Source organism: Bos javanicus, chromosome 25, assembly GCF_032452875.1.
Source record: "Bos javanicus breed banteng chromosome 25, ARS-OSU_banteng_1.0, whole genome shotgun sequence".
Classification (NCBI taxonomy): Eukaryota; Metazoa; Chordata; class Mammalia; order Artiodactyla; family Bovidae; genus Bos; species Bos javanicus.
The window spans coordinates 4,628,707-4,655,766 of record NC_083892.1 but is presented as its reverse complement, the minus strand read 5'-3'; the positions used below and the strand labels follow the sequence as shown (position 1 = coordinate 4,655,766).

Here is a 27,060-nt window from a genome sequence, read left to right as displayed (position 1 = left end):
TACAAATGAAATCAGATGAATGAATGAAATCAGGCAAATTCAAGTTCAGGAGGAAATGCATGTCTCTCTTCATATACCCAGGTCCAATCTGACTAATTTAGGTTTTTAGGAAAGAAAAGATTCCAGAAGGAACCCAGAGAACAGGAAGCATAAGGATTGGTGAGCCTGGACAGCAAACTCCTTTATCCATCCCCACTTTCAACAACGACACAAAAAACAATAATAATTTTCCATGTGGCACTTTGGTTACACTGATGAATTTACTTAATAATCCTTAAAAACTCCTCTGAGGTGTCTATCAGTGCCCCCACCTACAGACTGTAAAATTAATGCTTAGAAAAAGCATTCCCAAGGTCACAGATGGTATTAAGTAATAGACCTGGAATTTGATCCCAGGTCCACGTGGTTCCACTGGGTTTTGTTTTATTTTGTTTTTAACCCGGAAGATCTGCTTTCTGTTACAGACTCTGGTTTGGCTTTTTGTTCATGGAACACATTCTTTGAAACATAATTTTGAACTATAATTATAAATGCTCCTTCCTATACTTCCTTTCTAAGAAACACTTGTTGAGTGTCTTCTTATTACCAAGTATTGTGTCGTGTCCTTTACATGGGTCTTCTCAATCCTCACAGGATCCCAATAAATTACCCATGTCTCTCCTGAGCAAGTGAAGAGGCTATTGATGTTCATAGAAGGTACAGTTTCTACCCAAGGATACAATGCTAGTGAACCAGAGAGCTGTGCTGAATGCCAGCTGTATCTTCCCTGGGGTGCTTAACAACTGTGCTTTTAAACACTGCGTTTGTAGCCAGTGTGTTGGGGGAAGGCATAATATTAGGCCTTCTCAGCTACTCCCCAGGAGCCTTGCACATGGCAAGCAGAGGTGTTAGCCATCCAGAAAGGACCCCACACTTGCTATAGTCACTAAACCACATGCAGGTTCAACTGCGTCTAGGAGGAGGGCACTGCCATTCACCATTGGAGGCGTGAGGTGCCCCAGTGTGGTGAGAAAGCACCCGCATGTCAAGGCCCTTACAAAACAACTGACTTGGAAAGTCAAACGCTGCTGAAGCAGCAATTACAGAAGCTCATCTCCTGAAACAGCTGCAGCGTAAGTTCCACGCGTGCACAGCAGAGCGGCCTGGTCCCCGCCTACCCCTCTCAGCTTAAACAGGGCTTGCTTGGTTCTGAGATGCTTCCAGGTGTGGGTGCCACTGTTGGGGAAGGAAAGTACCCCACGATGGGGTTCATGTTGCCTGGGAAGTGAAAGGTCTTAGAAAATCCAAAGCTTGATTCAGTGTGCTGGGTGTTACTCACATTTCACATGCCTGGACATCCCCCTTGTGGGCAGGCTGATGGAGAGGGCAGAGAGAGGCTGCCTCACGTGTTCAGACAAATAATTGATTTTGCACACAGTGCTCGGTCTCTGCTCCCTGCTGAAAAGGGCCTGTGAACTGGGATGAGGGGAAGGAAAGATGCCAGCAACTTACAGGGTGGGGTTGGGGGAAGGAGGACCACACTCGAAATCCCACATCCTCCTAAACCAAGAATTTCCACACCCGCGTGCCCCTGTTCCAACGATTCCTCCCCACTCTCATGGAACATTAAGCCCTTCCTGCAAATTCAAAAGGGATCCCTCTGGAGACAAATCAACCACTGAGGGAAAAAAAAAAATAGCAAAACTCATTTCGTTTGGCAACCAATGCTTTAGGAAAGACATAAATATTGGATTTGCAACTTTATTTTCCTCCGGAGAGACACTCTGGAGAAAATTAAAACAATGCAAGATTTAATTATTAAAAGCCAAACATTCCTGTACATATTTTCTGGCCCAAAGTTTTAAAAACAAATTCCCAGAGAAAATACATTTTTAATGACCAACTCCCTCCTACTCAGGCTTTGTTTTCAATCATCTCTCCATCATGACTCACCGGGAGAGCACCAGGGAAATCAGAGGTCAGGCTTTCTGTTAAGGGAGAACCAGGATGGTGCTCGAAGGCTGGGGGCAACAGGCACCACGGTCTGGGCTGTAGTTCACCCCCATCTTCTCAGACAAACTATGTGTTTAAACTGACTGCATCTCTCACCTGTATATGTTTTATGCTTTTGTGTAAATTTCCAAGGAAGATATGAACATAAAGGGAAAAGGCAAGATGGTTTGTTATGCATTCAACAAACATTTTCTGGCTACCTACTGCGTTCCCACTCAACAGTTCTAAGCTCTTTGGAATTGTTGGTAAGTAAAACAAGGGTTCTCATTCCTTGCATTCCAGGGGAGTGATAAAGTGATTCTGTCCACCCCCCAAACCCCCACGTGCTTCAGCTCTTCCATTCCTTTGTTGGGATGGCCAGAGACCATAAAGTTAAGCCTCCTTTCCTGCTTGCCTCATTGCTTCATGACCTCACAATGACTGCCTTCTCTCCATTGTCTTTGAATGTTTTAACTTTGCTGCTAGTCAAAAAAGATGCATGTACTAATGTCAAACGTTTGCTCGTCACAGAGGTACCCAAGAGCTGAGATAACAAGGAAAACGTGAATTTACTGTTTCCGGTGATTCCACAAAGGATACAAGGCAGTAAGGGAGACGCCCTTCTAGGACACAGGTCAGTGGCTACAGGAGCGGAGAGATGTATCCTTACTCCACTGAAGAACTGTGACCTACTTCTCAGTGGTGGTTATACATTTGGGGGGCAAAGTGGACAAAAGTGGGCAAAAATAATGGGCTGAGAGAAGAGGGTCCTGGGAGGAAGAGGTGGTCCATGTATTGATACATCCTCTTGGAGAAGGAGCAGGTCCCACTGACTAATTCCTGTGACTTTTTTGGTTAAAGGACAACATTATCCCTAAGGAGTAGGAACTGAAATACGTCTTAGTCCTGATTCAAACTACTCCAGGATGTTCCCTGGTGGCTCAGTCTGTAAAGAATCAGCCTGAGATGCAAAAGGCCATCTGCCAGTGAAGGAGACCCAGGTTTGATCCCTGGGTTGGGAAGATTACTGGAAAAGGACATGGCAGCCTGCTCCAGTATGCTTGCCTGGGAAATCCCATGGACAGAGGAGCCTGGCAGACTATAGTCCAATGGGTTTCAAAGAGTTGGACACAACTTAGTAACTAAGCCACCATCACACAGGATGTCAAAAGTTCCCAACAACCAGTTGCTCAGGAGATCCTGGCACTGACCCAGCTTACCCTGTTAGACTTGCTTCCACAGGCATTGCATGGCAATCGGGTGAAGGTGAGGAACCAGGGTCGGGTGCTGGTGCTGGCAGAGCCCCTCACAAAGGCAGACAGGGCCAGAGGAAGACTCGCCACCTAGGGATGTCTGAAAAGCTACCATCATTGGTACTTCCACTCAACTTGAGATGTGGTGCATTAAAGGCAACTTAAAATAACTTGAAGGGAGAAGGGTAAATAAACCAGGGATGATTTATCTCAGAGGAATAACGGTGTGACTGCTGAATAATTACATGCACCAATCTTTATTAGCATGCAAAGTAGCTGGGCCTGGTTGGCTCCCAGCACTGCTCAACGGACAAAAAGGCGAGAGAGCTGGGCACATGCTAATAAATCACACCCCAACCTCCCCATGTGGCACGGAGACCCCCAGACCCCAGGGGCCTCTCCGAGTGTGATTCTTCTCTGGGAGATAAGCAGTGGGGGTTTCATTTCCACCTCCCAGTGATGGATTAGCCTCCAGAGTTCCTCTAGACAAGCATGGAGATGGTTTGAGCTTCTCTTTGCACAAGTTTGATCCAAATTCTTCCTGTCTCATCCAGCAGCTTCTGAAGCTGTCATGCATACCCAGTGATGGCTGGAGAACTAAACATACGGCGCCTCTGCTCACTTCACATCATATCAGATGATCTTGGGAGATGGTCCTGGCTTGTCTCTACTGGCCCAGAAAGTGGCTTAAGGAGAAGGGACCTGCAAGGCTGGTTTCCTCTCTCCTGAAAAGTCTGTCCTAGCAAACTCAAGGGCACAAGTTGGCCCCTTTTACTCTCTGAAGACAGAACAGATTTGTGCTTCTGTGTAAGGATTTGAGAGGGTTTAACCCAGATAATAACTACTCATTGGAAGGACTGATGCTGAAGCCAAAGCCCCAGTACTTCGGTCATCTGATGCAAAGAGCCAGCTCACTGGAAAAGACCTTGATGCTGGAAAAGATTAAGGGCAAAAGGATAAGAGAGTGGCAGAAGATGAGATGGTCGGGTAGCATCACTGACTCAATGGACATGAACTTGGGCAAACTCCAGGAGATAGTGAGGGAAAGGGAGGCCTGGAATGCTGCAGTCCAGGGGGTCGCAAAGTGTCAGACATGACTTGGCGACTGAACAACAACAAGCCAGACAGAATAATATTTCAAATCATGACAGTTTAAATTTCTATATAATTTCAAGTTTCCCAGGCATCTTTCTAAGCTACATACACACACATTCCTGCATATATTCTATATACATACACACTTATTTGATACAACAACCCAATAAGGATTTGTACTATCCCCTTTCTATGGATGAGAAGGCTGAGATTCAAAAGCTAAATAACTTCTTCCAGAGCTAGGCTGGAGTCCAAGTCCCAACATCCTGACTCCAGAGTCTATGTTCTTAACAACTTCACCAAATTGTCCACGTTCTTACTTCATTTAAAATCTTAAAATAACTCTTTTTTAACTTTTTATTTTATATTGGGGGTGTATATATATATATATATATGTGTGTGTGTGTGTGTATATATATGGTATAGCCAATTAATAATGCTGTGATAGTTTCAGGTAGATAGCAAAGCAACTCAGCCATACATATACATGTATCCATTCTCCCCCAAACTCCCTCCCATCCTGGCTGCCACCTAACACTGAGCAGAGTTCCCTGTGCTACACAGTAGGTCCTTGTTGGTTATCCATTTTAAATGCAGCAGTGTGTATATGTCAGTCCCAAATTCCCTAACTCCCCCCCATTCTTCCCCCGGCAACCATAAGTTCTTTAAGTCTGTGAGCCTGTTTCTGTTCAAATAGCTCTTCATGACTAGTATAACAACGAACCGCTAACAAAGAGTACATGAAGGTGGCCTGAGACAGTTGACCCCTGGCTTCATTCCTGCCACTTTCCTCCTTGCTCTCTGGGCTCCCCATCCTGTCCTCCTGCTGACGCTTTAATGAAAGAAACTCCATCCTGGTCAGAAGCTGTGACCTTCTCCCTGGGCAGCCCTTCCCTGCCCTGTCTGCTTGGCCAACTCTTAAACACATTCTTCAGAAAGACTTGGTTTAAATGTCACCTCTTCCAGAAAGCCTTTCCCAAGGTCCCTCTGTCCCACACGTAGCTAGGTTATGTCTTATAGTATCCTATATTAGTATCCTATATATAGTATCCTATATAGTATCCTATATCCTATATAGTATCCTATATTCTGCTTTGATGACATGCAGAACCACTGCAAGGAAATAATCATAAGTCTGATTATTTTTTCCCCTGTCCCTCTCACACCCTGGACTGTAAATGCCATGAGTGCTGGTATGTCTTTCATCATTGTTGCCCTGGTACCTACACTGGCTCTGGCACAGAGAAAACACAAAATAACTATTTACTGAATGTCCTAATAGAGGAACAACTTCATGATACATCATGGCATACTGAAGCGCTCTGGAGTTTGTCAAACTCTAACAGACACAGTAAAACAGAAGTATCTTCCCTCTCCCCATATTCACAACCACCAGAACCAAAGATTTGGGCACCAGGAGTGTTATTTTAAAATGAGAGCAATTACTAAGTTCAGTCCCATAACACAAGCTCACTGCATGCCAGCCCCCTGAGTCATGTTCATGCATCAGCTCATTCTACCCCTCCAAAGTCCTATGAGGTCAACACCGTGTTACCCCCATTTCAGAGACGGGTTGACTAACACCCACAGTCTCACCCATCACGTCATGGTTAACATACTATGGTCATAGAAGCTGGTTGTTAAAATAGATCTCAACCCTTGACAAAAGCAAGCAAGGAAACTCAGAACCCTCTCCAACCCCTGTTACCCTCCCAAGACGTTCAGGCACAATGGTTTGAACGCTCAGACATCTGCACAGCAATTAGTCTTTTGTTTCCTCACTAGTCAAGTAAGTGATGAGGACTTTCTACCGATTCTCCACATCCATCACAACCAATAACTATTCATGACCTTGATGGCAACCTAGATTTCTAGTCACTCAGTCAACACGTATCTATTAAGCTACTGCTCTTTGCCAAGCATTGTTCTAGACACTGAAAGAACAGCATCAGACAAAACAGGGGTCTCCTATAGCTTATGTTGTTTGAAAGGATTTATAGATTTCTCCGTCCATAAAAATTAGGAAGTTAAGGCTATTCAAAATTGGCATTCAAACCTAAGCTCCAGGAAGTCAGAAGTCACCTGGAAATCCTCCAGACAACCTATCTTTTGGTCATGCCACAGATAATATGTGCCTCTGGATGGATGGCCATCAAAGGATTCTCCACCTACTTGTACATTTAGGATGCTGGATGTCTGTAATCTCTACAATTCTGGCTACAGAGTGGTCTTTTGAGGCAAACTTAAGCATCACCATGTTTTCTCCAGTGAAGCCTCTCAACTTTACAAACAATAAACTTTCACATGATTTCCTTTTGCAATTTTTTTTATTACTTTTGGAAGCCAAGTTCTTCCCACATCCTATTTCAGCTCTAAGTGTGGAGAAGACACAGTGTCTGATGCTGACAGTACATGGTCTGGCAGGGCAGACAGACAATTAGCCAATAATGCAGTGCAAGAGACAGATCACACGAAGCCAAGATTGACTCGTTAGGATCTTCAACAATAAATAGAGTTTTCTGAGCCCTTTAGGGCAAGGAGGAAGGGAGATGAGAGGCAGTGAAAAAAAGAAAAGTCCAGATCAAGGGGACAGCATGTTTGCAGCGAACAACTTGTTTCCGCCCGCCCGGTGTCATTCTCCGTTTGGGAGTTAGCAGCATTCTTTTACTTTTCCTTCCCTTGCCTACTCTCAGGCTCTGTGGGTTGGACCAAGCCCACCCTCAGCTCCTAGAGCGGGCATGCAGCCTATGACTGGCCACTGAACGTCTGGCTCACACGTGAGCATGGGGAACAAATGGGACCACAAGCAGGGTAAGTCTGAAGAATTCATCCAGAGTGCACTAAAGTCAAAGAGACAAAGACGAGGGTGGGCAAGAGATAAGGATGACTGACTGAAAAGTTCCACGTGCATCTAATGGGAGTCCCAGAAATGAATAAGGGCAGTAATAAAGAACAAGTGACAAGAAATCATTGTGGAGAATCTCCCAAAATTGAAGTAACCTGGGTCCTCTGAAAGTTGTAGTCAGGATAAATAAAATGCACATCTAGATGCCTCATACCGACATTGCATAAAACACAAAAAATAAAGAAAAATCTTAAAAGCTGACATAGGGAAAAGATTACTACCTACAAAGAAGTGACACTTAGAGTTGCAAAAATAAAATAAAATAAAGCCATCCATAAGGAACACAAGTCAACAATATGCCAGGAGAAACTACTGAGAATCAGATCCATCTCACCATGATTTGGCGGTGAAGGCAACACAATTATGTTTTCAGGAACAGCAAGGCTGAGAGGGTTTATATCCACTAACCCTTGTTCTAAAGAACTGTCAAAGGTGGACTTCAGAAAAAAGATAACAAATACAGAAGGACAGAAGAAACAAAGCTGAACCCAGAAATTGATCAAATATGTCGGCAATCTGTTTTAAGTGTTAACTACAAACAGCTATTTTGAGAAAGATTAAGCTAAAATTTTTAATTAATAAAAACAGAATGGGGAATTCCCTGGTGGTCCAGTGGCTAGGGCTCTGAGTTTTCACTGCTGGGGCCCAGGTTCAGTCCCCAGTTGGGGAGCTAAGATCCTACAAGCAGCATGGCTCAACCAAGAACAGAACAAAAGAATGGAAAGATAATGCTTGGTAACATCCATGCGATGGAACCACTACGGGCTTCTCAGCCTCGACATTGCTGATATTTGGGTTGGATAATGCTGGTGGTGGAAGGCTGCTTTGTGCACTGGAGTACGACTGGCAGAACCCCTGGGCTCTACCCACCAGAGGCCAGTGGAACACTGCAGTGCCTAACTGACCAACTAAAACATCTCCAGACAGTTACAAGTGTTTTCCAGAGGGAAAAACTGTCCTCTGCTTGAGAACCACTACACTAACAAATCTGCCTGAAATATAGGAGACCCGGGTTTGACCCCTGGGTTGGGAAGACACTCCAGAGAAGGGAATGGCAACCCACTCCAGTATTCTTGCCTGGAGAATTCCATGGACAGAGAAGCCTGGTGGGCTACAGTCCACAGGGTTGCAGAGTCGGACATGGTTAAAGGGACTTAGCAGGCACGCGTGCACACGGTTCCATCCCTGGTCCAGGAAGGTCCCACATGCCACGGGGCAACTAACCCCTATGCCACAACTACTGAGGCTGCGTTCTGGATCATGCAAGACACAGCTACTGAAGCCCATGCACCCAGAGCCCATGCTCCACAAGAGAAGACATCACAGTGAGAAGCCTGAGCACTACAACTTAGAGTAGCCCCCGCACTTCACAACTAGAGAAAGCCTGTGTGCAGCACCAAAGACCAGTGCAATGAAAAATTAATCAATCAATTAATTTTTTTAAAAAAAGACAGTACTGTGTTCATGGTTTGGAAGATTTAATGTTATTAAAATGACTATTTTATCCAAAGTGATCTACAGACTCAGTGCAATACCTATCAAAATCCTAATAAGATTTTTTGCTTTCTGTCTCTATGGATTTGTCTAATTTGGACATTTCATATAAATGGAATCACACACTGTGTGACCTTTTGTGTCTGGCTTCTTTCACTTAGATGTATTCCTTCCATGGAGAAATAATTTCCTATTGTATGGATGTATCATATTTTGTCTACCCATCCATCAATTGATGGATATTTGGGTTGTTTCTACCTTTTAGCTACGGTGAAGAGAGCTTATTTAAATATTTATGTATGTTTTTAAAGTCCATTTTCAGATATTTGGGTTATATGCCCAAGAGTGGTATTTCTGGGTTGTAGGATATTTCTGTTAGATATATTTTTAAAATAAAATGTAAACTATAAGCACGTACACGCTAAAAACCAAAAATATGTACACTGAATGTCTAATTTTTTCAGTTCAGTTCAGTTCAGTTGCTCAGTTGTGTCCGACTCTTTGCATCCCCATGGGCTACAGTACGCCAGGCTTCCCTGTCCATCACTAATGCTCGGAGTTTACTCAGACTCATGTCCATTGAGTCGGTGAGGCCATCCAACCATCATGTCTCCCAACCATCTCATGCCCTGTTGTCCTCTTCTCCTCCTGCCTTCAATCTTTCCCAGCATCAGGGTTTTTCCAGTGAGTCAGCTCTTCGCATCAGGTGGCCAAAGTACTGGAGTTTCAGCTTCAACATCAGTCCTTTCAATGAATATTCAGAACTGATTTCCTTTAGGATGGACTGGTTGGATCTCCTTGTTGTCCAAGGGACTCTCAAAAGTCTTCTCCAACCCCACAGTTCAAAAGCATCAATTCCTTGGCACTCAGCTTTCTTTATAGTCCAACTCTCACATCCATATGTGACCACTGGAAAAACCAAAGCTTTGATTACTTGTACCTTTGTTGGCAAAGTAATGTCTCTGCTTTTTAATATGCTGTCTAGGTTGGTTATAACTTTTCTTCCAAGGAGCAAGCGTCTTTTAATTTCATGGCTGCAGTCACCATCTGCAGTGATTGAGGAAATCCTAAATTACTAAAATTGACAAGAGAAAATAGAAGGACCACAATGAGCCAGTAACTAAAAAAAAAAAAAAAACAGAATTGGTGACCAAAGTTGCTTTTCCTCTCCAAAATACTCACTCTAAAGGCAAAAAAGAAAAATACTAGAAAAATTTTATCAAATTTTCAAGTAACATATAATCTTTTGCCTTATGTAATTTTTCCAGAAAATATAAAAAGAAAAGTAACAAAATCAAACCAGGACAGTATAAGAAGAGAAAATTATAAGCCTTCTCACTTATCAGTGAAGATGTAAAAATCTCAAACACTATAAAGCTGGATCCATCAGGATCTAAAAATAATAGTACATCATAATCCAATAGGTTTATCCCTGAAATCCAATAATGGTTGAGAACCAGAATTCCTATTAAGGTAATGTACTACATTAAAAAGTTAAGAAGACAGCACATAATAATAGATGCTGAACAAGTATTTTATCAAATTTAATACTCATTCATTATAAAAACTTAGCAAACTAAGTATAGTAGAGAATTTTTGTAGCCCAATAAGGTTACTTATCAAAACCCCCTGCAACAATCATGCCTCAAGGTAAAATTATAGATGGATTCTTACTACTGTCAGAAACAAGAAAAGAATCATCACTTTTATTCATCACTGTTCTCTTGATCTTCTAGCTAACAGAACAACAATACATGTGGCATCAATAAAGATAATAATAATATAATGCAGTAATTTGATAAATATTTAATATATTACGTTATGCACAACATCTATAGATTGGCAAAGCAGAGCCAAAACAGTCTTCACAAATGATACAGATAACACAAACAGAATATCCAAGACCTAGAATATCTACAACCAAGATATTAGCATTATAAATAATTTAGCAATATTTCTGGATAAAGATCAATATACAAAAAGCAATAGTATTGTTATATCCAGAACTGTGGTGCTGGCGAAGACATTGAGATCCCTTTGGACTGCAAGGAGATCAAATCAGTCAGTCCTAAAGGAAATCAACTCTGACTATTCTTTGGAAGGAATGATATTGAAGCTGAAGCTCCAATACTTTGGGCACCTGATTCAGTTCAGTTCAGTCACTCAGTCATGTCTGACTCTTTGCGACCCCATCAATCGCAGCACACCAGGCCTCCCTGTCCATCACCAACTCCCAGAGTTTACTCAAACTCATGTCCATTGAGTCAGTGATGCCATCCAGCCATCTCATCCTCTGTCATCCCCTTCTCCTCCTGCTCCCCCTCCCAATCCCTCCCAGCATCAGAGTTTTTTCCAATGAGTCCACTCTTCGCATGAGGTGGACAAAGTATTGGAGTTTCAGCTTTAGCATCATTCCTTCCAATGAACACCCAGGATGGATCTCCTTTAGAATAGACTGGTTGGATCTCCTTGCAGTCCAAGGGACTCTCAAGAGTCTTCTCCAACACCACAGTTCAAAAGCATCAATTCTTTGGCATTGAGCTTTCTTCACAGTCCAACTCTCACATTCATATACACCCGATATGAAGAGCTAATTCATTGGAAAAGACCCTGATGCTGGGAGAGATTGAGGGCAGAAGATGGGGGCGACAGAAGATAAGATGGTTGGATGACATCATCAACTCAATGGACATGAGTTTGAGCAAATTCTGGGAGGTAGTGAAGGACAGGGAAGCCTGGCGTGCTGCATTTCATGGGGTCACAAGAAGTCAGACACAACTTAGTGACTGAGTAACAACAGCAAATATCTGGAATAAAATAAACAGTTCAAACTTACATAATAAAAAATATTCCATTCACATGACATAAAAAAACCTCTAAGATACCAAGAAATAAATGTTCATATTATTTAAATTAAATATAAATATATGTTATATATACATATAGAGAGAGAATTGATACATACATAATTTAAATATATAAACAACTTTGTGTGTGTGTGTGTGTGTGTGTATGTGTGTGTGCATGGGCCACATTGCTTCAGTCATGTCTGACTCTTTGTGACCCCATGGACTGTAGCCCCTCAGGATCCTCTGTACCATGGCCTTCTCCAGGCAAGAATACTGGAGTGGGTTGCTATGCCCTCCTCCAGGGATATATATATATATATATATACACACATATATTAAAAATATATATATGCATATATATACATACATATAATTTACAGACATGAAGGAAGGCCTCAAAAATAGTGAGGCGTATACAATATTCATATATAAGAAAATAATATCATAAAGATGTAAACTCTTCTCAGATAAATCTGTAAAATCAATGTCAGATCAGATCAGTGGCTCAGTCGTGTCCGACTCTTTGCGACCCCATGAATCGCAGCACGCCAGGCCTCCCTGTCCATCACCAACTGCCGGAGTTCACTCAGACTCACGTCCATCGAGTCAGTGATGCCATCCAGCCATCTCATCCTCTGTCGTCCCCTTCTCCTCCTGCCCCCAATCCCTCCCAGCATAAGAGTCTTTTCCAATGAGTCAACTCTTCACATGAGGTGGCCAAAGTACTGGAGTTTCAGCTTCAGCATCACTCCTTCCAAAGAAATCCCAGGGCTGATCTCCTTCAGAATGGACTGGTTGGATCTCCTTGCAGTCCAAGGGACTCTCAAGAGTCTTCTCCAACACCACAGTTCAAAAGCATCAATTCTTCAGCACTCAGCTTTCTTCACAGTCCAGCTCTCACATCCATACATGACCACAGGAAAAACCATAGCCTTGACTAGACGAACCTTTGTTGGCAAAGTAATGTCTCTGCTTTTGAATATGCTATCTAGGTTGATCATAACTTTCCTTCCAAGGAGTAAGCGTCTTTTAATTTCATGGCTGAAGTCACCATCTGTAGTGATTTTGGAGCCCAGAAACATAAAGTCGGACACTGTTTCCACTGTTTCCCCATCTATTTCCCATGAAGTGGTGGGACCGGATGCCATGATCTTCGTTTTCTGAATGTTGAGCTTTAAGCCAACTTTTTCACTCTCCATTTTCATCAAGAGGCTTTATAAAAACTATAATAACTTTTCATCAAAATTTAACACACTGTTCTTTAAATTCAAATAGAGGTGCAAGAGACTAAAAATAGGGAAGACTTAGTTTTATTTATTTATTTTTTAAATTTTATTTTATTTTTAAACTTTACAATATTGTATTAGTTTTGCCAAATATCGAAATGAATCCACCACAGGTATATATGTGTTCCCCATCCTGAACCCTCCTCCCTCCTCCCTCCCCATACCATCCCTCTGGGTCGTCCCAGTGCACCAGCCCCAAGCATCCAGTATCGTGCATCAAACCTGGACTGGCAACTCATTTCATACATGATATTATACATGTTTCAATGCCATTCTCCCAAATCTTCCCACCCTCTCCCTCTCCCACAGAGTCCATAAGACTGTTCTATACATCAGTGTCTCTTTTGCTGTCTCGTACACAGGGTTATTGTTACCATATTTCTAAATTCCATATATATGTGTTAGTATACTGTATTGGTGTTTTTCTTTCTGGCTTACTTCACTCTGTATAATAGGCTCCAGTTTCATCCACCTCATTAGAACTGGTTCAAATGTATTCTTTTTAATGGCTGAGTAATACTCCATTGTGTATATGTACCACAGCTTTCTTATCCATTCATCTGCTGATGGACATCTAGGTTGCTTCCATGTCCTGGCTATTATAAACAGTGCTGCGATGAACATTGGGGTACACGTGTCTCTTTCCCTTCTGGTTTCCTTAGTGTGTATGCTAAGCAGTGGGATTGCTGGATCATAAGGCAGTTCTATTTCCAGTTTTTTAAGGAATCTCCACACTGTTCTCCATAATGGCTATACTAGTTTGCATTCCCACCAACAGTGTAAGAGGGTTCCCTTTTCTCCACACCCTCTCCAGCATTTCTTGCTTGTAGACTTTTGGATCGCAGCCATTCTGACTGGCGTGAAATGGTACCTCATAGTGGTTTTGATTTGCATTTCTCTGATAATGAGTGATGTTGAGCATCTTTTCATGTGTTTGTTAGCCATCTGTATGTCTTCTTTGGAGAAATGTCTATTTAGTTCTTTGGCCCATTTTTTGATTGGGTCATTTATTTTTCTGGAGTTGAGCTGTAGGAGTTGCTTGTATATTTTTGAGATTAATCCTTTGTCAGTTGCTTCATTTGCTATTATTTTCTCCCATTCTGAAGGCTGCCTTTTCACCTTGCTAATAGTTTCCTTTGATGTGCAGAAGCTTTTAAGTTTAATTAGGTCGCATTTGTTTATTTTTGCTTTTATTTCCAATGTTTTGGGAGGTGGGTCATAGAGGATCCTGCTGTGATGTATGTTAGAGAGTGTTTTGCCTATGTTCTCCTCTAGGAGTTTTATAGTTTCTGGTCTTACGTTTAGATCTTTAATCCATTTTGAGTTTATTTTTGTGTATGGTGTTAGAAAGTGTTCTAGTTTCATTCTTTTACAAGTGGTTGACAAGACTTAGTTTTAGAAACATCTGGTAAACCTAGGGATGCACTTACCCTCTGACTGTGCAGTCTCACTTCTGCACATTTAATGTCAACACCAGGATGTGCATTGACAAGTCTTAGTTGGAGCCTTGTTTGAAAGTGTTCAAAATAATCTGGATGTCCATCAATATGAGAAAGGATAACTAATCATGATATAGTCGTGCAGGGAAATATTACAGAGAAAATAAATGGAATAGACTAGTGTTGCCTGTGAAAGTGTAGATTTAAAAAAATGTTGAGTAAAGATGCATGAGATATATTTTTTCAGTGGATTCATAAGAATTTAGACAATATCTATGAGAATAATAATTAAGGCATCAAAGGAAGACAATGGGAAGGGGAACAGCAATGGCAGGGACAATCAGTTTCATTTAAAAATCTCTACAAATTCTGCAGCAAATATAGGATGATGAGATATAAAATAGAGATGTACTGAAGCCAGAAGGTAGGTACAGGAAGTTCATTATATTGTTCTCTAATCTTTAAAAGAAAAGATGGTGATCAACCTTTTAAGAATAAGCAAATGAGTTTACATACGTATTTTCAAAGATTCAATTTATGTGTATATTCTCTAATTTTCTGCTAGGATTTCCTACTTTCTAGATTTCTCTGTGGAGAAGGAAATGGCAACCCACTCCAGTGTTCTTGCCTGGAGAATCCCAGGGACGGGGGAGCCTGGCGGGCTGCCGTCTATGGAGTCACACAGAAACGGACACGACTGATGTGACTTAGCAGCAGCAGATTTCTCTGACTTTATCCAAACTTAAAATCATGTTTAACATTTCCCTCTAACCTCATATTTCCTACAACTGTCAATTAGGTTTAAAAGCTTCATTAGATTTACATGCAATTTATTTTCTTTTTAATGTTAGCACATCATGGGTGGGACTGGGTATTATATATTGCATAGATATGTCTAATTTCCCCACTTTTAGTGATTCTAAGACTGAGCAGTGGGTTCAGGTGGTATCATTTGGATCCATCCATCATCAAATTCCCCATAATCCTGTTACTTCGTGGTTTCAGCAGTTATTGATCATTATTGACAAACTCTTATTTCATTAGGAGCTGCAAAACAGTGACTTTCTAATGATTTTTAGGGATTGCTGGGGGGTTTATCATCCTGCTTGCTCTTATATCTGTGGCTTTTCTATAAAGAAGCTTTCCTTCATAACTATTTGCCTCATGGGTAATGAGGCAATACATGGGTAATGATTGTTGGAGTTGGGTGGTAAGTACATAGGAACTTGTTATACTTTCTACTTTTCAGTGTGTTTGAAATTTTCTGTAATACAATTAAAAACCAAGGAAAAAAATTAAATGCATAGGAAAAAACTGAAAGGAAATACCCCAAACATATTATCATCATCAATGAGAAAATGGCAGGATTATTTAGGATGACTTTTAAACACTACTGTATTTCCAGATTTATTAAGAAAATATATAGTATTACATTTAGAATTAGAAATCAAACAGAATACTACAGAAATATAGTAATAATGATGGGAGCAGTGAGTGATCTAATTTAAATCGGGGTTCAGAGCCCACGTCTCTAAGAGGCATCATTTGAAGAAACTGGTTTGACAAAACCCTTGGGAACGAGTGCAGCAGGCAAAGAAACCTGGATCCCAGAGCAGGGATGACCCTAGAGTGTTTGTGGGAAAGGGAACACCACAGAGTACCATGTGTATCAGTCAGCTCTCAGGAAGAACAGAGACCAGCCGATCCTCCAAACCACCCCCCAGACTCCTGCTGATTTCACTCAGGAGCCTGTGTGCCTGAAGTTACAGAACCCAAATTGCACAGGAAATCTCAACTTCTGCCCCCACTGGGTAGGTAGAAGGCAGAAAACCCGAAAACCCTAAATAATGGATCGCAGCAGCTCTGTAATGACAAGGCAAAATAGTGATAATTAAATGATTCTAATAGTGTGTCAAGATGAAGGATAACAGTCTTGGAAAATGAGGTTGGTAAATCATTACCCCTCAGGCTCGCATGCACACCCCAGTTAGGGCGTGAAAAATGCAGAATGCAAAATCCCTGGCTGCCCATCTTGGTTTTGCACAATGTTGGCTCCCACCCTATTAGGGTTACTTCTGAGCCAAGCACAGTTGGGTTCCATTTTCAACTCTGAGGGAAAATGAGAGCTAAGCTCAAATTTATCTCACTTACGGAGCACTTTACTCTGTGCCCCCAAGCTCTACGACAGACACTGGCAATGGATACAAAAGACATCTACTCACACTGGGGAAAACAGGCACTGCCGGGGCCTTTACAACCTGTGATGGGTGGTGGGGCTGAGGCAGCACAGAGCAGGGTCCCCTAATGAAGCCCCAGCCTCGTCTAAGTGAGGGGAGCATCCACAAAGAGCCAACACTTGAGCTGGGTTTAAGGAGCAGGAAGTTACTGTTTATAAGGAGGGAAAAAGGAGCATTCCAGGCAAAGGGAATCAAAACATCTAATGACCTTGGTCCAGTGGTTAAGAATCCACTTTGCAATGAACTGGACTCGAGTTCGACTTCTGGTTGGGGAACTAAGATCCCACATGCCGCAGGGCAACTAAACCCATGTGCCGTCACTGGAGAAGCCGGCGCACTGCAATGAAGAGCCTGTGCGCTGCAACAAAGACCCAGCCCAGCCAAAACACAAAATAAAACCGCAGGCTTCAGCTTGGACAGAGCAGGGAAGAGGGAGTCTCTGAAGGTGACATTTAAGATTATTTAATTTCACTGGCACCAAAAGTTCTGAAACCAGAATGCTCGCTGCATCCTTGGCAAATGCCCACACTCAAATCCATCACCTCCCACTGTCCATGGAGCATGATTGAAAGAAGGGCCTGACCTCTAAGAAAGAATTTTCTTTTCCCCCCAATACATAATGAGTTTTTTAACCTTTTGTTATTCCACAAGTACTGTGTATAGCACAAAAAGGAAAAAGCTAAAGAGACAAAAGTAAATAAAATTCATCCCCATATCTTCCACACAGGCACAACCCCTGTAATGTTTCGATGCAGTTTCAGATTTTTTTGTTTGTTTCTGTGTATGTATGTGCATATTTATGCATGTTTTTTAAGTAAATTAGAAATGCACTAATTGTAAACTGAAAGTCATTTTCTCTTAATGCAAAAGTTTGGATGGTTTCCAAGTCTCATTACCCACAGCTGTCATCTCCTACTTATGAAATTAGTGTCAGGAAAGAGTTAAAGTGCCCATTGGCAGGAGGGAGGAGATTTATCATCTAAGGGGACTGCTGGCAACAGAAAAGGTTGATGTGCTTAACAACTCACACCAGGATGCAATACACCCACGTCTGTCCACTAAGCTGTCTTCCATGGCAACCAGAATAGTGCCTTCACAGAGATCTGAAAACTTCCTGACACTTAAAGCACCCTAACATGACATCCCAGGGTTGGGGCGACTGGGAAACAGTGAATTATGGAGTGAGTCTAGACATTTGCAAAGCTGCATAATTGCTTTCATCTCAGAACCTACCTACCTTATCCTTTCAGCTGATTGACTGCTTGTACCATAGCTTTAACCTTGGCGTCTCCATTGTTACCTGGTCTCCCAGGTGTGCCTCATGTCTTTATTTCTCAGCTGCCCAGTGACTACATCCCTCTGGCCTGGCCTCAGGACTCTCTTACATTCTGTGGGCCATGTCCTAATGACCCCACCACACCTGTTGCTTGGGTTCCCAACAACCAGGTATCACACCAACATCCCTGGAAGAAGATAAGCTTCTTCACTAGAGATTCAGGTCCTCATGTTAAGAAGCCATGAGCATTCACTTCCTGCATGGCTTTCTACTGCTGCATACCAAGCCATCGCAAACTCAGAATCTTGAAGTTTATTATTAAATAATATTTAATTATCGAATTGTATCTCTGGATCAGGAGTCCAGGCAAAGGTTAGTGGGGTCCTGCACGCAGCATCTTCACCAAGGGGAAATCCAGCAGCCGCTGGTTGAGGCTGGGTCTCATCAGAGGCTCAGCTGAGGAAAAGTCCACTCCGGGCTCCCTCAGGTCATTAGTAGAATTCATCTCGTTAAAGCTGTAGGACTAAGGTCCTTTTTCTTGCTGGCTGCTGGTCGGAGCTGCTCCCAACTCCTAGAAGCTGCCTGGCAGTTTCTTGCCATGGCCCTTTCCAAAGGCCCCTCTCACAATATGCTATGCTAAGTCATGTCAGTCGTGTCCGACTCTGTGCAACCCCACAGACGGCAGCCCACCAGGCTCCCCCATCCCTGGGATTTTCCAGGCAAGAACACTAGAGTGGGTTGCCATTTCCTTCTCCAATGCATGAAAATGAAAAGTGAAAGTGAAGTCGCTCAGTCGTGTCTGACTCTTAGTGATCCCATGGACTGCAGCCTACCAGGCTCCTCCGTCCATGGGATTTTCCCGGCAAGCTCTCACAATATAGCAGCTTCCTTCTTCAAAACCAGCAAGGGGAGTTTTCTCTGTGCATCCTCTAACATTAACACACACAGAGAGTCAATCCTTACTACTTGTGGGTATTTGTGAATTAGCTTACTTGCTAAAATTTCTTTGTAACTTCAAAATCAATACATGAAGCGCTTTGGGTGACGTTTGTGCAAGACTGCACATAGCAAGAAAAATCTGAGTTGCCTGACACATTCCCAGCTGAGGTACAACAAGACAATGCTCTGACATCTTATCTCAGCAATCCGATAGATATGCTGACTGGAGGATGGAGACGGGAGAGGGCAGGTGAGAGCAGGGCAAAGGGACTTCCCTGGTGGTCCAGTGGTTCAGAATCTGCTTTGCAATGCAGGGGACATAGGTTTGATTCCTGGTCAGGGAACTAAGACCCCACATGCCTCAGAGTAACTAAGCCTGTGTGCCGTAACTACTAAGCCCCTGAGCCACAACTAGAATGTCTGTGTGCCACAGTGGAAGATCCTGCATGCCACAACTAAGAGCCGACTCAGCCACGTAAATAAATAAATATTAAAAAAAAAAAAAAAAAGAGCAGTGCAAAAAAGCTCCAGTGGCAAAGAGTAGGCCATGACCAAGTGACTAATCATAGCACAACACAACACAGATGGGATTTAACCCAATTGGCACCTGGTATATGGTGGCCTAAGACAAGTCACTTACCACTTCTGAACCCCATTCTCTCTTTGGCAAAATAAAGAAAACAGAATCTACCAAGATAAGCTGTTTTCAGAGCTTAAGATTATAATCTATGTAAGACAAATGTATAATACACAAATATTCACTGGGAATACTGAAGTAGTGAATACTGAACCACGGTTCCTTTGGTCCTAGGGGAGATATGTACATATACATGTACATATATGCATTTATGTGCATATGCCCGTATTTACATTACCTTTAAATTATAACACCGTTATAGAGTGTAACTATTTTATAAATAATGACAATCAAATGCATATATGCATATATACATATATCTGTATATATGCACATGTATATTATTGCTTGTTATACATATTTATAATATACAAATATTATATAATTATAGTATTGTGAGTATATATACTTATAAATATGTATGTATATACTGCTACTGCTAAGTCGCTTCAGTCGTGTCCGACTCTGTGTGACCCCATAGACGGCAGCTATCCCAGGCTCTGCTGTCCCTGGGATTCTCCAGGCAAGAACACTGGAGTGGGTTGCCATTTCCTTCTCCAATGCATGAAAGTGAAAAGTGAAAGTGAAGTCGCTCAGTCGTGTCCGACTCTCAGTGACCCCATGGACTGCAGCCTACCAGGCTCCTCTGTCCATGGGATTTTCCAGGCAAGAGTACTGGAGTGGGGGGCCATCGCCTTCTCCATATATTATAGTAGTATAAGTAGTATATATAATATAAACTTATAATATCTACATATGTAAGAATAAATATTATATATGCATGTATGTGTATATATATATAAATATATAATATCTTACAGAAAAACCCAAATGAACATTTTGGCCAACTCAGTATATAGTGTGCATTTACATAAATTTAATCAAGGGAGTGACATTTCATTGCATTACCTTTGTTTTAATTTATCAGTTGGAATTAACTCACAGGTCCTACCCAAACACAAGGGAAAGGATTGTACAGAGGCATGAAATGTCTACGTTACATTCAAGTCTCCATCACACCTCCTGTGCACCCGAAGTCTACACCTGTGCGGTACATTGCCTGAGGGCCCACCATAAATGATGGTTGAATTGATAGAAAATTCTATCTAATACCAGTGTATCCCATGAGGAACACCCCAATTCCAGCCTGGAAACTTCAGTCCCAGGGGACCCAAGCAGGCCAGAGCACCTATCGTAAGTGCCTTGTTGAGTAAACCCAACCACATGTGGGACTGGGAGCCCTTTGCATTTTGACATACAAATATATAGCAGTCTTGTTGAAAAAATTTTCTGATGATTCGATCAGTTTCATTTCACCAGCTACAAAGAACTAAAACTCAATCTAACACAGCCATTGGAGAGCATTACATAACATTCTGCCATCTACTGTTTACCTTTCAAATTTGCTAAAGCGTGTTTTCTTCTTTATAGAGACAAATTAATGTTCCTATGAGCACAGTCTGCTCGGCTGGCCTCAGACTTCGGCAGAACCATTCCAATTGTGCATGTCCTTTAGGAGAGAACTGGTCTGCCAACTGCCCAGACCAGCCCAGCACCCCTGCTGCATCTCCTACCAACTCAGATCATGAAGGGACCACCTTCCCAGAGCCTATGTGCTACAGGCAGGGCTTCTGCTTCATCACCTATATCCCAATCTTCTTTTATCACTCAGGGTTCTTTGGTTGTGGGCAACAGAAACTATGGAGGTCATGCCAAACAGACAATTTGTTAGAGGGATATTAGGAAGTTCAGAGAAATGAAGGAAAAGCTTAAAAGCCAGCTCTGGGAATCCAGGCAGTGGCCGCCTCTGAAAGTTACAGTCAGGGTGAGTAAGTCTCTATTTTCCATCTCTGTGTCACCCACTCAAGATTTGATTCTGGGACAAAGAGTAAGACTGATATGTGTCAGGCCCTTGCCTCTCTTCTTTAGAAGAATGGGGCTACTTGACAGTCTCCTATAAAACTGCCACCTACTGGGAACATCTTACAAAACATCTTCCGTAACATCTTACGAAAAACCCCAATGAACTTTTTGGCCAACCCAGTAGTTTCCCAAAGCAAAATCCAGGTGCCACTGCAATAAGGGCAGATGAATACAAGGCACGCAGAATCAGAAGTGCACATTGTCAGGGTCTGCAGTCAGTTCCAGAGAACATGACTTCTCAGAGAAAGAGGTCCCTCATAAAAGAATCAGTCTTCTCTATCCATTCATTCAAAATACATTTATTTAATGTTAATTGTGTACTAGGCTTTCTGCTAAGTTTCTAAGATACAGAGGAAAGTAAAATCAAGAAATACCCTCAAGTTCATCAAAGTCTAATGGGAGAAAAAAAAAAAGGCAAATTAAGGACTTCCCTGGCGGTCCAGTGGCTCAGACTTGGCACTCCAAATGCAGGGGGCCTGGGCTTGATCCCTGGTCAGGGAACTAGATCCCATATGCTGCAGCTAAGAGGTCACAAGCCACAACCAAAGATCCTGCATGCTACAACTAAGACCCGGCACAGCCAAATAAATAAATATTATTTTTTTTAGTTCTACTGCTATAAATGACATATTTATTTATTTTTTAAATATAAATTTATTTATTTTAATTGGAGGCTAATTACTTTACAATATTGTATTGGTTTTGCCATACATAAACACAAATCCACTATGGAGAACAGTGCGGAGATTCCTTAAAAAACTGGAAATAGAACTGCCTTATGACCCAGCAATCCCACTGCTGGGCATACACACCGAGGAAAGAAGAATAAATATTTTTTAAAAAAAGAATGATTCCCTTTTTAAAAAAGCAAATTAATAGTGATCGTGAAGATGTTTGTGTTTACTAAGTGTCTTCTTCATGTGTCAAGGAAGTTACATTTATTATATTATCCATTATGTTATCCAGTTCTCACAACATTTTGTGGTAGGTACTGACCTACGGATGACAGTGTTTGTAGAGCTGTACGCTGATTCGTCTGAGTCCCGAGAGATGGGCGTTTTGTAGCCCAACATGTCTCACTGGGTGGGTAATGACTTTCTCTCTAGTATAACCCATGGAGACCAGTTCAAGCCACTCACCACCTAGTTCATGGTTGGACCGGTCCAATCCCACCATCTAAGAGCTAAAGAGGAAAAAGCTATCCTCGGGCATCTTGGACATGCAGGAATCACCTCTATGCTCACAAACAGGGAATACATGTTCTAAGAGGCCAAAATGTATTCCAGACTTCCACCTGGCCAAGCAAGGGCAGCAGGCTTGCCCCAAACATAAATTATCCCTTGCTATGGAAAATGAGTAGCCTTTAAAACAAAATGGCCCTCGTTGATACAAAATTCCTGTTGCAATTCAAAAAGCTCTTTTTTACCCCCTTAAGTATTCATTTCTGACAAACAAAATAAATTGTCATGCCAGACACATATAAAGATTGCAGAGATGCACCTCTATTAAATTCTACTTAGCAGCAGAGCAACTCAGGTGTTATCTAAATTTAGCCTTCTAAGTTCCATTTCTTTCATACCTAAACACCATTTCTTGCAGGTTTTGCTTAGACTTATAAGAGTTTAATAAATAGAAATACTTTCACAGTGCATTAAGATCAGGTCAGCTGGAGAGCTTGACCTGGTTGGATCGAATCTTGTATTGATTTCTCAAAGTATATATATGTATTTTTTTTTTCCACTAAAACTTGAACTCTTGCAAAGAAATAGAAGAAATGCTTCAACTATGAGTTTAGGTAAAAGCAAAACAAAACCATTACACACTCTGTCCATTCCCTTAACTGTACAGAGTAGAGAGAGCTTTCTCTCTGAAGCCAGTGGGTAGAGATGACAACCATAATCCGATTTAATTCTCTAAAATATAAAATGTGCACTCATTATTGAGACGATAGGTACCACATGTTTGGATTCTGACAGCAGAGCCAGGAGTGAAGATCAGGGTAACCATCTGTCCCAACTTGCCTGGGACTAGGGGAGGTGGGGGTGGTGAGAGTAGGTCCACAGATTTGGAATTCTCTGTGCTAAAACTGAGACAGAACCAGGCAAACTTGGATAGCCAGTCATCCTAGGGAAGGTGCAATAAGTTTCTCTAACATGTCTTTCAGGGAAGTCAGTGCTCTAGACATAAACTGTAGGATAACTTTTATGTTAGTTCCATTTACCTACTCTGTATAATGGTACCACAGCATCTGAACATAGCTTTCAAAATGACTATCTTTGCTGCCTCATTTGATACTCATTCTAGCCTTAAGAGGTTATTACCCCACTTACAGATGAGAAAGCTAAGTTAAACGATTGGCCCAAGGTCATACAGCCAGTAATTGGTGAGAAGGGAGTTGTAGGCAGTTTATTCTACATTCTCTCCTTCCCAGTCCACACCCCATGACACTGAAGCGCCTTAAGTTTCATGAAGGCACCACAGTCTACAGTCTGGGACTGTTGCACATGCTCAATGCTTATTAAACATGTTACACTCAACCTTGGGCTTCCCTAGTACACTCAACCTTAATTGTTTCTCGGTCATACTATATTGGGAGTATCTTGAGGGTACAAGTCTTTCTTTGAACCATTTTTTCCTAAGTAATAAGCTCAAGGTCTACCAAGTGGTTAGTAATCAATACATATCAGCTGAATTAATACATTATGAACATCTAACTTCAAAGTTAGATGACAGCCAAGAAAATAACTTCAGAACACTGATCCAAGTGTCAAATAAGGAGATCACACCAATCAATCCTAAAAGAAATCAACTCTGAATATTCATTGAAAGGACTGATGCAGAAGCTGAAGCTCTAATACTTTGGCCACTTGATGCAAAGAGCTGACTCACTGGAAAGGACCTTGATGCTGGGAAAGATTGAAGGCAAAAGGAGAAGGGAGTAGCAAAGGATGAGATGGTTGGATGGCATCACCAACTCAATGGACATGAATTTGAGCAAACTCTGGGAGATAGCGGAGGACAGAGGAGCCTGGTGTGCTGCAGTCCATGGGGTTGCAGAGAGTCGGAAATGACTGAGCGACTGAACAACAACACTGGTTCCAAGGCAAAGAGAAAACAAGAGCACTGGGAGGTTGGATTGTTCCCTTAGAAGCCTCGTGCATCTCAGTCAATCGAACTCCCTAGTTCCCATCCCACTCACGACATCAGTGAAAACTGCAAAGGTGGCCACAGCCAGCCCCACCTTGTCCTGCAGTTGGAAGTCCAATACTGGCTTCACTGCCCCTTATTTTCATGCTTGTGATTGAAGATACGATCATGACTTGAGTAAATGCTGAGTGAGTGTCCAGGTACCAAAAACAATACTGGTTGGAACTTCTGACACCGGGGACGGAAATCTTTATGTCAGCTCATCAGAAGAAACAAGCCTCTTCTTTCCCTTTCTTGGCCAAATATTGGGAATCAGACGTCTGTCCCAGGATGACTGTGAGCCACTGGTGGTAGAAGAAGCAGGCGGAGAAGTCCCAGAAGCTTAATGAACAGGGACTGGGGTGCTACCTTCAACTGACATGTAATTTCCCCCCTATTGTCACAGATATCATTTTCATCAAAAGCAATGAGTCTTCTCATGTAGCAACGTAAGTGCCAAGTAGTTGGAATGGGGTGTTTTGGCAAATCCAAACACAGAGAAAAGTTGACTTCTATGGCCCCTAGGGCAAAGAGTAAGTCAAATAAAAAGACCAAATTCCTTAGTGAATAATCAGAAGTGAAGAAAGGAGACCCAACTGTTGAACAGAAATTCCTCAATAGCCTCTTGCAGAGTCAAAGCTAGACTTCTTCCTTGGGGGTGCAGAAGACAATCCTTCATGGCAGACCCCAGGTTTGCCTCTCACTGAACTTCCCCATTCTTCCTCTCAACCTCCTTTAAGAGCTTTAAAAAATAATAAGAGGGACCAAAAAGAGAGAGAGAGAGAGAAAACACTCATATTCCTACTGGCTTAAAATATACATATATTTATTTTGCCATACTTATTTCCATTCTTTAAAACAAACTAAACGTTACAGGTAATGCTGACACCATGGTGCCAGGTCCATTCCCCTCACCCAGAGTCCCCTCCCAGATAGCCACTGACAAAACTCAGTGTTTGTTCCCCAGCTGCTGTGCTTTCCTACCCACAACACTGCTCTGCATGTTGTGTCTGAGCCTGTTTGTTTTGATGCAAGGAATCAAGGTGCAGCATCACATTAAAAGAAGAACCACATGTATTCCTAACTGATGCAAATAGTTTATCATGTAAAAACACACATTTCCCTTATCCCTGCCTCCACTGGTGGGCATCTGTGTTATTCACAAATGTCTGTCATTGCAAACATGGCTGCAGTGAACACGTTTGTACACATGCCTTTGCATACATGTAAAAGTTTGTCCAAGGCACATGATTAAAAGTGGCCTTTCTATGTCCTAGGAAGACTCATTTTCCAACTTGTAGATTCTGTCAATTTGTTCCTCAGAAGCCATGCCAATATACAGTCTCATCAGCCCCTGAGGAAGACAACTCCCCACAACCCTCAACAGGCATATCTTCAGATTTAAGCTGAGATGGCCTCAGTTTGGTCCAAGAGGTTGACCTTTCACAAAAGCAAATAGATTAACTTATATAGAAAAAAGAAAACCCTGAAGTTCAATTTAATTCTCTTTAATCACCAGTCACATCACTTAAAAAGCTAATAATGTATCTGCATTCTCCCACCTTGTGATAATGTAATGAATTAGCCACTTGCCCATCAGAAAACAACCCCTTGGGATAATACGTCAAAATCGAGTAAGGCAATGAAGCCTGTATTGAGTTGATGGATTTAAGGCAAGACTTCAGGCAATAATAATGTTGTTTAGAAGATGAATCTACTCATAAGAGCCCCTCCATGACAAATGACTTACTCGGAGGCTAACTATTTATGAGGTCCAGGTGGGAGAGGTATAAACTTAATTAAAGTTTGAAAGCATAATAGAACCAAAGGCAGTGCATCAATTTCTGGATGTCCAATCAAAACGCCAATGACGTCCTTAATAGGTTGGCAATACCTGCCTCTTGGCACTGCAGAGTATAGTTATCCAACTTACGTGGTTCCAATTGCTGCTGATCTTGCTGAAGGCACACCATCCCCCACACATACATCTCTCCTCCTGTCTCCATGTCTGCTTATGAGACCCATTCATCTCGACTGGGAGGAGAATCACTCCTGCCTCTATCACACACACTTTACACTGGATCCTAATGAAACCAAGCACAGGCTGGCTGCCCACCCCCATTCCTTAATGCCTTGGTCTATCTGTATCTGGGAAACCACATAAATCACTGCTACCCTGTGCTTTGGAGCTCCCTGATGCCTAGAACTCAAACTCAGCAGCATCACATAAAAATATTTAAAGGCTCATTTGAATTGCAACCCAGGGAACCAAATACTCCTGAGCAAGCTGAAAATGTAAATAAATATAAACAACCCAGGACAGGACCCAGGTATGCCAGCCAAGACTTCATTCTGATACACTTCATTATAGGTGTGAAGTGATGTTTCTGAAGGATAATTGGATGGCTTCAATGGCTCCCTGCTGAGGAAGAAGCTGGTTGAAAAGGCTGAATCACACCCAACTTTGCATCCCATTTAAAACACACCCAGGAGTCACTAAGTAGTGGGGTCATTTTTATAAACAGGTTTACTTCCTTGGAAGGCTTTGAGAGAACCTAGAGAAATCTATG

General features: G+C 42.1%; 1 protein-coding gene and 1 long non-coding RNA gene across 9 annotated transcripts in view; one reads left to right on the top strand and one right to left on the bottom strand.

Moving 5' to 3' along the window:
• Nucleotides 1-27,060, bottom strand: part of RBFOX1 (RNA binding fox-1 homolog 1) — a 2,444,696-nt gene that overhangs the window by 1,994,738 nt on the left and 422,898 nt on the right. The window lies entirely within an intron of this gene.
• LOC133238202 (uncharacterized) lies at nt 2,220-3,439 on the top strand. Its single transcript, XR_009733462.1, has 2 exons — nt 2,220-2,605; nt 3,214-3,439. It is a non-coding gene; the product is annotated as an uncharacterized LOC133238202 (long non-coding RNA).